General features: G+C 32.4%; 1 long non-coding RNA gene across 1 annotated transcript; it reads left to right on the top strand.

The window, feature by feature from the left end:
- The first annotated feature begins 494 nt into the window (after positions 1-494).
- Positions 495-2,570, top strand: LOC115878600. The gene is made up of 2 exons (XR_004049560.1): positions 495-869; positions 2,444-2,570. It is a non-coding gene; the product is annotated as an uncharacterized LOC115878600 (long non-coding RNA).
- The last annotated feature ends 12,368 nt before the right edge of the window (positions 2,571-14,938 follow it).

Raw genomic sequence — 14,938 nt, 5'->3', positions numbered from 1 at the left:
ATTGAAACTTATGTTATAATTCCCGCGAATCCTTAAAATATAATTAATAAAAAAGTCTTATAAAATAGGACAGTTTGTTCTCTGGGTTTGTGAGACATACCCAGGGCTAGAGTTCTGAAGGAATTGGGTTACAAGACTGGTATATGTTGGAGGCAGATGCCGAATTCGGCCTATGTCCGAAATAATTAGACATATGGCGATTTGTCCATACTAAACTTGCCAAATGCGTGCCACTTCGTTGTTATAAATATTCTTTATATAACTTCTTTGCGGAGGGGGTTAATCTTTTTTTGGTATAATCCTTGATTATGTATAAATAGATGTACAATGAGGGCTTAGTACAAGCCCGTCTTCTAGGTGGCGCCTTGCCCGTTCTGAATTTTTGTATTCCCCTACGATTTTCTTTGAGGGGAATCCGTTAAACCCGCCCATCGTTCAAAAATGGAAGGGCGCGAGGTCACATCTATTGGGCCACTTATTAGCCGTTTCACCCATGTTTTACGAAAATAGCTTTATCCTTGTTTGTTTCAACTGTGACAAGAAAAAAGGAAAAAAAGTTATATTCGCTTCTAAATTCGGCAGTTTTGTTGATCTTTCTCGACTTGTAATTTCGTTTCGTTTAGGTTATGTCTTATAAAAATAAATATTTATAAGCTTTTGAATTGAAATATACCTTAATGCATATCTGAGTAATTAAAAAATTCAGTTTTTTCGTCCCTCGCGAAGAAACATAAACAGTATTTGTGAAATTTGGATTAGAAACTATTATTTTATTAGTTTATTTTGTTGTGTTTAAGTGTTGTGTATTTGTACCTACTGGATAATATTTTCCAACATATTTAATTAAGCAAAAAGCATCTGTTTTACAGGTAAGTAAATACTGTTCATATTTATTTCTAAATTCATATAAATTTGTTTTAAATCACTCTTGGGAAAAATGTTATAGAGTCTGAGATAAGTTTAATAATAAACATTTGATAGATTGATAGATAGATTAAACGATAATGCCCAGTTTGCTTAAAAGTTTAAAAAAATACTGATTTTATGCTATAAATTGTTTCATTTCTCACTTTGCTTTTTTGGAATTGTCAGATATATTGTGTATTTTATAATTTTTCCGAGAATTTTTCTTAATAACTTGATAACGTAAAATATTTTTTATCTACAGTCAACCCTGTGTTTAGATAAAGCTTCATATCAGATTTCCTATTTTATATTTTCACTCAAATCATATTTTTTGTAAAATATGCTTGCAAAAGTAGCGTAAATTTGACAGGGAGGTATTTTTATAGATATACAGGATGATTCAAATATATATTTACTTTTAAAGTTATTAGTTATGAGCAAAGGTTATGAGTTTGTGAAAAGAAAGGCTATATTTTGTATTTTTGCTTGGTGGATTTGTTATTAAATTGTCATTCCAAAAAATACCATAATGTCGTAGTCGTAAGAGTTCATTTTGACCAAAGAATATATTTTGACCCTTTTTGGATTGAATTTTATTGTTTATATAATAAAATATATATTTAAAGCCCTCTCTTTCTAAGTTAAGTTAAAAATAGGTAATATCGACGTTTTTTACTGGAACTAATTTAAGTTAATAATTAATAATTATATAATTCATATAATAATATTAAAATAGACTAAATTGTTTATTATATACAGGATGAGTCAAAACTAGATATTATATTTTTCTTTGCTATTTCAAATGAAACACTGTATTTTATATCATAAATCAACAAAGCTTTTATGCAACTTTTGTTTTATTAAGATCTATATCCCAAATTAATAGTTATTAAATTGTTTTCAATTGTCTCTTTGCGAATAAACATGATTTGTTTTACGCAATTTTTATTAGTAGGTTTGTCGTCAAAAGTGATGTATCTATTTATCAGCGACAAAAATTAAGAATTAGATGTCTAAAATAATTTCCTAATTATTTTTTTACTTGGCATCAGTAAATATGATTTATTTTATCGATGCAGCTGAAAATAATTATCTATTCTAAAAGAGGACATTGCTGTATAAACATCGATTATGGATTTAAAAATTATTTTTCAAAACAAAGTTGGACAAAATTTTTGGAGAAAAAATTGGACTTCTGTTCGAAATAATTGAGAAAAACCCAACATCTAGTTTTGACGCCCCCAGTATATATCGTGCATTATAGTTGATTATACTGCAATTTATTATACACACGTAGTTTTGTTTGGTGAAAATGAAACTTTCTAAAAGTATTCCCAATTAAAACATATTAAGAATTTCCTACATTATAATTTTGAAAGACGTTTGAGTGGGCAGACAATTTGGTCTAAAATAATCATATGTCTAAAAAAATTAGTCTAAAATAATCAAAAACCACTTAACACATATAACTCGCTTTTAAAAAATCTAAAAGAAATAAGTTTGTTTATTATATTCATATTTTATTAAATTATTATAGGTGTGACTGCTAAGTGGTCGTACTCGCCACTTTAACCAAGCATTGGTGGGACCTTCAGAGATCATAATGCGAATTTCTTCATACCATGTAAATCTATATACATGTATTAATAAATGCGTTTGCTTTATTAAATTTTTTTTCTTATACGGTATGAGCGAAAAAAAACGGCGTCTATTTGTTTACGTACAAATGACATCGATATTCATTTCCAAACCACCTCTGAGGCCGTTTTTTTTTATCGTATGGTATATATTTACATATCCCTTATCCTTTAATTCCGATTTATTTCTAATAATTATAAAAATAAGATACCTGATTAATTCTTCCGAAATATTATAAAATGAGATATCACGAAAGAAATAAAGTTAATTATCTCGTTTGTTTTGGGAATTCCAAAAAAATAAAAAAAAGGGTATAGAGAATCTTTAGAGACACAGTTCAAATGTTATTTTTGAGTATACTGGTTGCTTCAAAAAATGTGGCGGATACATGTTTTTTAATGCAAAACTCCATTTTTATTTTATTTTCGATTCTGCCTAAAATTCTATAACTTTTTTTTATAAATAACGTTAGTAAGTATTTACAATTTAAAAAAAAAGTAAAATTTTATTCCTATGTTACTTAACTGTCAGTTGTTTCCGAAGTTGGACTACACAAATTTGGTAGGAGTGTTTTACAGAGATGAAAAAAAAATATATTTATATGTAAAAATACTTGCAGTTAGATGCTACACTGTGTTCAAACATTTTTTTTGGCTGATCCGATATATATATTATTATTTTTTCTAGTGATTTTACAAAACCTTTCAACATTTGTTAAGAAAGTATATTAAGTACACCTATACTCAACAGCTTGCAATCTGTTCTGAATTTTATCCTTCTTTTAATTCATTTACATTATAACAAGTTGCCATATGACAAAACAAAAATTATTTATTATTAAACATTAAGTAAAGTGATTTATTTAGTTATATGACATTCTTAATAGAAGTTGAAGGATTTTGTAAAATCTATCAGAAAGAATTATAATATATCGGGTGTTTTTCAAAAGTAGCTTGATTGATGTATTCAATTAGTTTCGGTCATTTCTTGTTTCACCGGAAATGACTACAACTTTTGGTTTTTAAATGGTACCGTCGGTATTTTTTTACTTTATTTTGCAGAATATGGCATTCTCAATAGAATAATTCAATGTCAACTTTTGACTCTTTTACTTAAAAAATAGTATTTTAAAGTTCAATCTAGTAGAGTGCCATGATAATAAACAACATGTAACCGGTCGTAAAGATAACGACAGTTTGACTCGACATACGGAGTGTGTGGTACCAAATTATTTACCAAAATTAGGTACCAAAATTTATTAGGTATCAAAAAATGCTTTTCCAAATATGCTAATGAGCCACTCTCGTTTCATTAAAAAAAATTGAGTTATGATTAAAATACGAAATGGGCATATTTCAACTGACCAGGAAAAGACACAAAAAATATTAGACGACCAAATCAATTTTTCCAAAGCTCCTTGATTAATCCTTGATTAAAAAATAATGGTTTTAACACAGCCATGACACTAGATTGAATTTTAAAATGCTATTTTTGATTTAATTGAAAATGTCAAAAGTTGACATATGATTGTTGATGTCAAAAGTTGTCATTCTATTCAGAATGTCATTTTCTATCAAATAAAGTACCGTATGATCGAATAAAAACGGCGTCAGCAATGGCTATGAAATGAAAAGCGCTGTCATTTTATATGTAAATTTATATGAGAAATGTCATCGATGTTCATTTCATAGCCATCGCTGACGCCGTTTTTATTCGATCTTACGGTATAAAAAATACCGAGGGTACCATTTAAAAATCAAATGACCGAAACTAACTGAATACGAATCAATCTCGATTTATGTCATATACCTACTAACATTCCCAATTTAGTTTTTTTCTCGGAATCTGAAAAAATAAAAATGTTATAGAGGTGAACCACTTTAAAAAAAAACACTCAGTATAGGCTGTGTCATTGAAAGAGTCTGCAGATATTTTTTTAAATTTTAAATACGTAGAATTAACCATTAATATATGTTGAACACCCTGTAGCATCTGCCTTAAATATCTACATAGTATCTAATATTTTTTTCATCATCAACAAATTGAAATATTAGAAAACTAGTTTTAGGTTACACCATTATACAAGGATTATACATAAAAAAGTAATAATTTTACGCATGATCTAAAATAAAATAGGATGTTACATTTAACAAAAAACATTATGTTAAATCCGTCATACTTTTTACAAAGTTACAGAGGTAGGTAGGTATAGTTTCATATATTTTTTTAATTATCCATCTAGAAATAAAATATATATATACCTAATATAATAATTTAGTATTTAACAAGGGGCCATGAAAATCAAAATAAATATAAATCCATATCCAAAAATAAAAAATGTAAATAACGCTTTGAGGTAAAAATTCGGTTCAAAGCAGATAAGATATTTTATTCTTTACCGAGAATTAAATTCGAAGAATTCCTAGTCCCTACTTCTTTGCCAAATTCAATAGTCTCCGCCCCTTTTTACGTTTTAATTTCTGCCACCAGTTGGCAGCATCGACTTATACAGGCACATTGACTAACTATTAATATATAAACAAGGGTATAATATAACAACAAAAGATTAACACCCTCCGCATAGAAGTTGAAACCAATGCAATCAAAACTCTTCCGCGTAACTTTGTGGATATAGGTAGGTATATTTAATTATAATCGCCATAATATGTCTAATTATTTCGGACATAGACCGAATTCGGCATCTGCCTCCAACATATATAATAGTCACTATAATAAACTTCAAATATACATGCATACTAAACAGACAGTAGTATCGACTGACTAGTGAGAAACAAAATCTAGGAACTAGTGGGGTTGCAGTCGGAAGGGTTTGGACTAGAATTAATACACTTTGTTAATTGTCAAGCTTTCGGAATTTATTTATTCCATCCTCAGGACATCAACGTGGTAAAAAACCTTCATTAAAAACTACATTAAAAAATAGGCTTAAGAGAAATATCGAAGACTCCACAGTAAAATCATCACTGACCAGTCAACCACACTAAAAGTTATCTTGAGGCGATTGAACCGCCTCACTGTGGTCAATTTTTAGAAATTAACAGGAAAATATTAAAAAATCTGATGAGGCTAAGTGGCGTCAAAACTCCATAAGTAGGCTTTGAAATAGTTGCTAAGAACATTTCATTAACAAATATGTCAAAGGTCGTTGCAAATTTACTGTTATTTTGATTGAAAATGTAGTATAGTTGACAAATTAAACTTAATAATCTTGTTATTTGCACATGAATAAAGTTTTTAATTTGCGTATTCCGTGCAAAAAGTTATATGTCATTAATACTATCTAAAATGGAAAGAACAATTCGCCTGATTATTAATTAAAACATTGGAAATAATTGCGAGATCTTTGAGCACATTTCAATTGCGTCTCAATCTAATGCATCTCGTCTCAATCTAAGGCATGGAGGCAAACAGCAACTGACCTGTCAAAGGTTGACCATTAGCAAAGTGTATTAATTTTAGTCCAAACCCTTCCGACTGGAACCCCACTAGTTCCTAGATTTTCATACATACTAAGAAATATCAAATTTGGATACGATCATCAAACCAAAAATTTTACAAGTTTTCAAACAGCCACGCTACTACCAATATTGTATATTTTTAAAATAAAAACAATAAAATGCACATTCTACACAAATATTTCTGATTATTTTCGATATCGGTTCTAAACTAGAAAATTATAATTTGATGTAATGGATGCATTAACCAAATCAAATTTTAGGTTGTAGCATAGATAACATAGTATACACCGGGTATTTCTCAAAACTGGCTCACCCCTATAACTTGTTTATTATTTTCAGATAAAAAACGAATTTTGGTATATGACATAAATTAGGATTGATTGACATATTCAATTATTGTTTTCGGTAACTTCCTCTTTTACCGGAAATGACTACAACTTTAAATTTTTAAATGGCACCGTTTGTATTTTTTTACTTCATTCGATAGAAAATGATACTATGAATAGAATGACATCACCTGTCAACTATTGTCATTTTCGCTTAAAAAATCTTATTTTAAATTTCAGAGTAGGCTGTGTTAAAAACTCTATTTTTTAATCAAAGGAGTTTTGGAAAAATATATTTGATCGTCTAATGCTTTTCGTGTTTTGTCCTGGCCGGTTAAAAGATATCCAAATCGTATTTTTAAACATCTCAATTTTTTTAAATGGAATAGGGGTGGCTCATTAGCTTATTTAAAAAAAGCATTTTTTTACCAATAATTTGGTACCATACGTTATGTATTTCGAGTCAAATTGTCGTTATGAACCGCGTGTTACAATTTTAAAATAAACCATAATATGCGAAAATGTCCAAAGTTGACATATAACATTCAGAGCGTCATTTTCTATCGAATAAATAAAAAAATACCTAAGGTGTCTTTTAAAAATCAAAAGTTGTAGTCATTTACGGTGAAACAGGGAGTGACCGAAATCAATTGAATACGTCAATAAATCCTAATTTATGTCATATACCTAACCTAACCAAATCCCGTTTTTTTAATCTGAAAAAGTAAAAAAAAATATAGGGTGAGCCACTTTTGAGAGACATCCGGTATACTATGTGATCTGTGATTGCAGGCTCATTTTTTACCAAAAAAAGTAGAAGCACGAAATTCTCTTATAAGGAAGCTGACCAATAGTAAATGGGGAGCCAAACCTATCGTGGTCAGAACTTCTGCTCAAGCTCTATGTTTCTCAACTGCAGAATATATGCCTGTCCAGTGTGGTGTAGATCTGCCCATGCAAAAAAGGTGAACATCAGCCTGAATGAAACATGCAGAATAGTGACAGAGGTTGTATGAAACCCACCCCCTTAGAAAACCTTTACAAGGCCGCAGGTTTTACAAGCCCCGATTTACGCAGAAAAGCTCATGAACATACTGAAAAACTAAAACAAACCTCCGATGCTCGTCACTCAATTTTTGGTCAAGAGTGCGGCACAGGTAGACTTAAATCCAGACGCTGTTTCCTAAGCCACCCCCTGGATGAACCTCCCTCCCACTACCCACTCCCTCCCACAGAGGACCCACCAAATGGTGTTTCTAGCGACTGGAAAACCTGGAGCTCAATGCTCAACCGAATCAGAACTGCGGTGGCCCCAGTAAAATCCAATTTGATCAAATGGGGTTTGCTGGACAGAAATGACGACAATTGCGACTGCGGCGCCTTTCAGGACATGAAACATCTTCAATGTCCTTCGTGCCCCCACAGACTATAATATAATCCGGACACGAAAGAGTAAAGTAAAGTAAGTTTAACAAGCAATCACTTCCTGAATATTTTCGCAATAAGTCATTATTTACACCCTGCAGAATTACAAGAATATTAAAATTCTCTATTAATAAAGGACTTTAGAATAAACAAGTTTCTATAGTTAACTCTAAAAGAAAAAATATTCTTTTAATTAGTAAAAATCTATTTTTTGAATTACTAAAGACGTCGATAGTATTGTTTTTCAAATTGCCCTGTATTAAGTTCTTTGGTATTATTAGGAATTTTTAAAAGTACATTATTAAAGATAATAATACTCGTATATTATATCATAATACTAGAATAATTGTGAGAAAAAAATAAATATAACCTATTGTTTAAAGCGTTATTTATTTCATTAATGATTGTTAAAATTTTTAAATTTAAGTACATTAGAGAATATAAATTTTTATTTTTAATACATATTTAATTTAATTAGAAAATGCCTGTCATTCATTTCAATTTCGTTCTGTAGCTGCGGGATCTGCGTATTGCGTAAGGAGGGATACGAATATATTCCCTAGATGTTTCTCGTAAAAAATTAGACGACGCGTCCCATCAATAAAAATTCGACAAATTTGCAAGTAACGAATGAAATGGGCGGGCGGAGTGTTTTGCGGTGACATACTCGTCAAGTCCACGTAGACTCTGTAGCTTCTATTTGGGTAGCGATTTATAAAATACTAGCGTGTACCGGCGACTTGGTTCGCGTCGAATTAATCATTTGTAATGGTGATGATAAAGCAAAGCAAGAATTTCCATTAACATACAAACTGGATAAATTTTCTCAGATTTATGTCAGCATGAGAAAAAACAATATGGCGATATTATTATATAACTTGGTAATATTTGAGGGGTAGTTTCATCTCGTTGGAATTTGACTTCTTTGAAAAATCCGTTTCGTGGTTAATCAATTACCCATCTTTTTGGAACACCCTGTATGATTTTTTAAAAAAATTCAAAATATGTAAAAAACAAAATAAATTATGCGGGTTCAAGCATTTTCCCGAAAGACTAACCGTTTTTTAAATAACAAATATTGTAATATTTGAGGGGCGTTTTCACCTTCTTGGAACTTGAGATTCGAAAAACCCCTCCTTATCGAACCTCTACACACCACAGTCAATCCGTTTGCTAAAAATCAGCTTTAAACGTCAAGCAATTTAAGCAGAATCGTGATTACTTAATGGTCATATTTTATGAAACACCCTGTATAAATTTTGAAAAAATCATAAAATATGTAAAACAACAAAATAAAATATACGTGTTTAAGAGTTTTTACGAAAAACTCACCGGTTTTTAAATAAAAAATATTCTAATATTTGAGGGGTGGTTTCACCCCCTTAGAATTCGACTTTCGAAAAATCCCTTCTTATCGAACCTCTACACCCTAAAGTCAATCCGTATTCCAAAAATCAGCTTTTTACGTCAAGCGCTTTAAGCAGGGTCGTGATTAATCAATGACCAGATTTTTAGAAAGACACTGTATACATTTTTAAAAAATCTTAAAGTATGTAAAAAAACAAAATAAAATATACGTGTTTAAGCGTTTTCTCGGAAACTTGACCGTTTTGACCCCTTTGGAACTGGAATTTCGAAAAATCTCTTCTTATCGAACATGCAACCTGTACACCCTAGAATCAACCTGTACGCCAAAATTGAGCTTCTTACGCTTACGTTGAGTGGTTTGAATAGGATCGTGATTAATCAGTGATTACTGTTTATTTAAATGTTTTTTTGTCTGCATTCCTTTCATAGACACAGATCCAGTAGACGTACTTTACCTCTAACGTCTCTAACTAACTTTCCAAATTTTATCGTGAGTTGGTATTTCCTCGTTTAAATTCCTGCAATCTATTGTGCTCTCATTCAAGGGCAAAACAATTTATTTTATTATATAAAAAAGTCAGCTGATGGAATTTGTAAAAGTTGTAGCGCCTATGGTTTTATGATGTTTTAAGCCCTTCTCGCTGTGCTATCAGGCATTTTGAAACCGACTATAATAGTATTCATCTGAAGTAAGATCAAAGCACTTTTCCATATTTTGTACATGCCGGTTTACTAAATACAAATAAATTAATAATATTTTGTATTTTTATTATTGCTTTTCCTTATTGGTAATTCCCTATTATTGCTTTCTATAATCTTCTTTCCTTTGATGTTGTAAGACCAGATTCTCAAACAGTACTTTTGGTATTACAATCACCGCTTACCACTAATCCGTTCTCTGTCTATTTTTATATTCTTTGTCGTTTTAGCTTTAGCTTTATTCCTTATAATTTTACTGGCGTAATAATAAAATTAAATCACGAATTCGATACGTTTTCGATAAAGCTTCTTCGATGGAGAACTGATATTAAAAAATTGATTCCAAGAAGCGTATTGATATAAATGTAAATTATAATAGCCATATCGGTATTTATTTTGTTACTAAAAGAAAAAAAAATGATTCCGAGGTTGGATTGGCGAGATGAGGGCTCAGCCCAAGCTTAGCCCAACATCGCTTCTTCGAAATCGCTCGATTTCGAATTTGGTGGTACCCCCCAAGGTGAATGGTTCGATTTTGTACCCGATCATATGCACACCGCATCGAGGCACTCCTCAGTGGTTCCCTGCGGGTTTGCCAAGTCATTCTTCTCTAACATATATCTACTAATAAAATGTATTTGTTTTTTACTAGGTATACATTATACACAGTGATTCTCGGGTATGTTAGATGTTTATGATGGATTGGATGGTCATAGGGGGTTTTGGAAAATTTGGATATACAGGGTCCCCATATTTCCGTGGACATAGAAACTACTACTACGTATTTCTGGAATCAAAATAAGTTCATTGGACAAAAATTTACCTCTATACAAAAGTGCTTCGTTAGTCCGCTAGAGGTCATCAAACTTTAAAAAATAAACACAATTTTTCATATATTTTAAGAACCGTTATTCCTATTTGAATGAGATTTTCGGTGTCAAGGTTTTGCTAAATGCTCTAACATTTGACCCTCACAAAAACCAAGAAAACGTACGGGAAGGATAAAAACTACCCCCATCCCTACATAAATTTTAATGCAAATATTTTCCAACTCCACCGACGATTTTCTTTTCGTAAAAAGACCCCTCTAGTATTTAGTATTTACTATATTTTTTGTCTGTCATAAAAAAAGATAAAACTATGCGATGTAGCGTTATAAGATATGTGCCCGAATTATCAATGTTTTACTGTTCTATAAAATTTTAAAATATAGTACTATTTTTTGAGATAAGTATTATAATTTGACAACATTGGTCTCTGCGGTACCATCCGTGGTGGCCGGTGGTTCCCGGAACGATGTTAATCTTGACAAGAATTTGAATAGAATGTGCGCCGGTCGGCGTTGCGACGTAACGACCCGCACTTCGGATTCGCAGAAACGCGGAATATGGATCGCGGCGATGCAGGTGATGGTACTACATCAGCTACCCGCTTATAAACCGACCGCAACGTGAAATTGGTTATACATATAATATTATTGCGTATAAATTTAAGCCTTGATACTAGAATAATTATGAACTGAATCTGTGATGCAAATTAGCAAAAGTATATCCTACACTGAAAAAAATATTTTTCAATATAATCATACAAGAGATATATCCACTCACATGAAGCGTTTAAAGTGATATCCACTAGTGGGGTACAATCATAGGGTTAAAAATTGATACAATATCTTTTCTTCACTAGTGGAATACCGAAATTAAAAATACGAAATTTTTATTTTATTTGTTAACAATAACATTAATTTATCATTATTTAATATCGATCATTTTGGGAGCGAATGTCTATGTCTTTGACAGAATTCACAGGAATTATAGGTGACTTCTCTTGTAATAGACACCTCTTTCCTTTTGAATTTTGTTTGTAATACTCTTGTAAGTCCTCGATGTAGAATGAGTGAGAGAGGGTGTTAATCACTGCGACCTTAAAGATCTATTGTGCTCACTTTCTTGAGTTATGACTCATCACAGAGTCTATAACCCATCATACACATTTTCCTGTTGTAGGGGGGACAAGGTACTTCCCATCCTCCTCTGTTCAGATGTTCTCTCTTCAGATGTTTTTCCTCCGAGGGCATACACCTTTCCACGGTTGGAGTTTGCCCCTCTGTGTCCCTCACAGAGCTTGTCTGCGTCGTGAGGTGGAGGATCTGTCTCCATTTTCTCCACCTCTTTAACTTGGTCTATCCTTAGACCTGATACCGGTGTTGTAATAGAGGATAGGTCCCTCTTTCTCTATTGCCTCCTTGGATTTGAGGTCAATTCCTATTGTGACGACCTCACCTACCTGGATAAGGCTCAGCAGGTAAGTTGTGTCTTTCCCCTTGCTCCTAGGCAGAAAGACCGCGATGACCACCCCTTTAGAGATGTTTTCTCCCTTCACTACAACCAGTCCCGGCCCTTGCTAATTTTTAAGCTTAGGTGCGATTTCCACCAACCAATTCGCCGATTCTTGAGATACGTCCCTGCTTGCCTCCCGGTGTTGGATGGCTTTCTATTCTGTTTTTTTCTCTCCTTGTCGGAACAGAGCTGAGAGGTTCTCATTGATTCCCATCCTCCTCTGTTCAGATGTTCTCTGTTCAGATGTTTTTCCTCCGGGGATATACACCCTTCCACGGTTAAGGTGGGGCCCTCCGTGTCTCTCACAGAGCTTGTTTGCGGCTGAGGGACCCGTGAGGTGGAGGTTGGAGGATATGTCTCCATTTTCTCCACCTCTTTAACTTGGTCTCTCCTTAGACCTGACACCGGTGTTGTTCCGTATCTAGAATAGAGGTTAAGTCAAGGAGGTCAATTCCTCTTGTGAGAACCTGACCATTGCCCTCCTCCCTCGAGTTGATGACTCGGCAACTCGATGTTCTTTCATTATAGTTTTGAGCCTGGATAAGCCTCAGCAAGTAGGTGATGTCTTTCCTCTTGCTCCTCGGCAGAAAGACCGTGATGATCTCTAGGGATACCAGGTTCTGGTACGACTCTTCTGTGAATTGGAGTTCTACAAGCGTTGTATTGACACTTTAACCAACCAACCAAGTTATTATTTAAAAAAATATATTTTCACATCATCTTTCATGTTAATAGATATATACGTTTATTTATTTTCATTGCAAAATTCCAGATAAATATCTAGAAAACATAAAACATTTTCTTGGAAATAATTGTGTATGTATAAAATCAGAGTTAATTAAAAATTTAATTTACATTCTAGAGTTTGTCTATATTTCGTAACTTGAAATATTAGGCAATCTATGTCGGTACACCACTGCTAAATTTAAACAATTTTTCTTTAAATTCATAACAAAAATAGTAGCAATTCTTGTAATAAAACAAACCGCGTTCTAGGAAGCTGTTGTAATATAAATCAAAACAAAGCGTTCATTTACGTACATGCAGTTTTCCAGAACTGAAATACTCGTAATGAAATGTTTCATGAGTTAGGTACTTCCTCATTACAGAGTAATTCCATTCTGAAATAATGAACAGGAAACATAAAATAGGCGTATTTTATGATCTTACTTCCATTATTTAATTAAAAAACAGCTTTTCACAAAATTCAAAAATAGCAAAGTGCATCGATGATTGTTCTTAAATTCTTAATTTTATTGACGAGAGACTTACATAAGATTTTGTGACAAGTTGTAATAACAAAACAATATAAAAAAATTTACAAGCTTTTTTAAGTTATATATATATATATATATATATATATATATTTATTAAGTCGACGGAGTCAGACCCGGTACGTTTAAGATAGGCCGTCAGACCCGGGGTATATCGGACGAAAAATGTTCAAGCGATGCCTTCAGACCCTGATGCTGGACCGTTTAATTTGTCCCATTTGTATAAAAAATAGACGTTTATTCGTTTTCGCCAGACCCACGACGTTGCCGCTTTTAATTCTCAAATATTTATATTAGAATTAGACGAACGGACCTTTTGACGCGGTAATTGATCACAGTGCAGAAGTAAAAACGGTGCATTTCTGCTATAGTGAATATTATTGTACTTATTGTTAGTATTAGATATATTCTGTCTTATAAATGGTTCTCACCGATACGGCAAGCAAAACTTCTTCTATATCAACAGACGATGTCGTAAGTTGTCGGTGAGATATTAGTGCATCTCCCGTCAAACGATGGTAAAGAGCGTTTTTCGGCCCGCTCAAATATATGAAATGAACAAAATTCTTACACCTTTAGTGTATATTAATAAATAATACCGAAAGGGCCGAAAAACGCTCTTTACCATCATATATCTAAATCGATCACCATGTCAAAAAATTGTACGAGTACCTAAAAATTTATCTCGATGCTATGATTTCGTTGTAGAAGTACCTATTCTTTTATCTCGGAATCGATCAGAAAGTTGTACGAATACCTAAAAAATTATTTCGATGCTATGATTTCGTTGTAGACGTACATACTTTTTTTTTCTCGGAATCTATCAAAAAGTTGTACGAGTACCTAAAAATGTATTTTAATGCTATGGTTTCGTTGTAGAAGTACCAGAAGTACCTAAAGATTTTTTTCATCTAAATCGATCGATGGGTCAAAAATTGTACGAGTACCTAGAAATTTACGTAGAAGTACCTATAAATGCTTTTCGTCTCAGAAAACAGATCGTCGTGTCAAAGAATTGTACGTAGAAATACCTATAAATTTATTTCGGTACTATGATTTCGTTGTAGTAGTACCTAAATTTTTTTCGTTTAAATCAGTCGTCGTATTTGTGTTTTGACATTATTCGATACAAAATTACACTCTGAGGGTGCATCCACACTATCTTAAAAACGGCGTAATGACCTTGAATCGATTTCCAGTAATTCTATTAGCTGAAATTTTTGTGATGAATTGACAGATAAATTTCTGACAGATGAATTTTTCAGCCAATAGAATTACTGAAATCTATTCAAGGTCGTTACGCCGTTACGCCGATACGCCGCCGTTTTTAGATAGTGTGGATGCAATCAATAGAATGACATCATAATATGTCAATTTTTGACATTTTCGCATATGGTTATACATATACAGAAGTGTCTCCAAAGTTTTTTTCATCTAAATCGATCATCGTGTCGAAAAATTGTACGAGTACCCAAAAAATTTAT

The sequence above is a fragment of the Sitophilus oryzae genome, unplaced genomic scaffold, assembly GCF_002938485.1.
Source record: "Sitophilus oryzae breed Bouriz unplaced genomic scaffold, Soryzae_2.0 scaffold_1518_pilon_pilon, whole genome shotgun sequence".
NCBI lineage: Eukaryota > Metazoa > Arthropoda > Insecta > Coleoptera > Curculionidae > Sitophilus > Sitophilus oryzae.
Note: the sequence above shows the minus strand (reverse complement) of the source record. Positions and strands in the feature narration are given on the sequence as shown.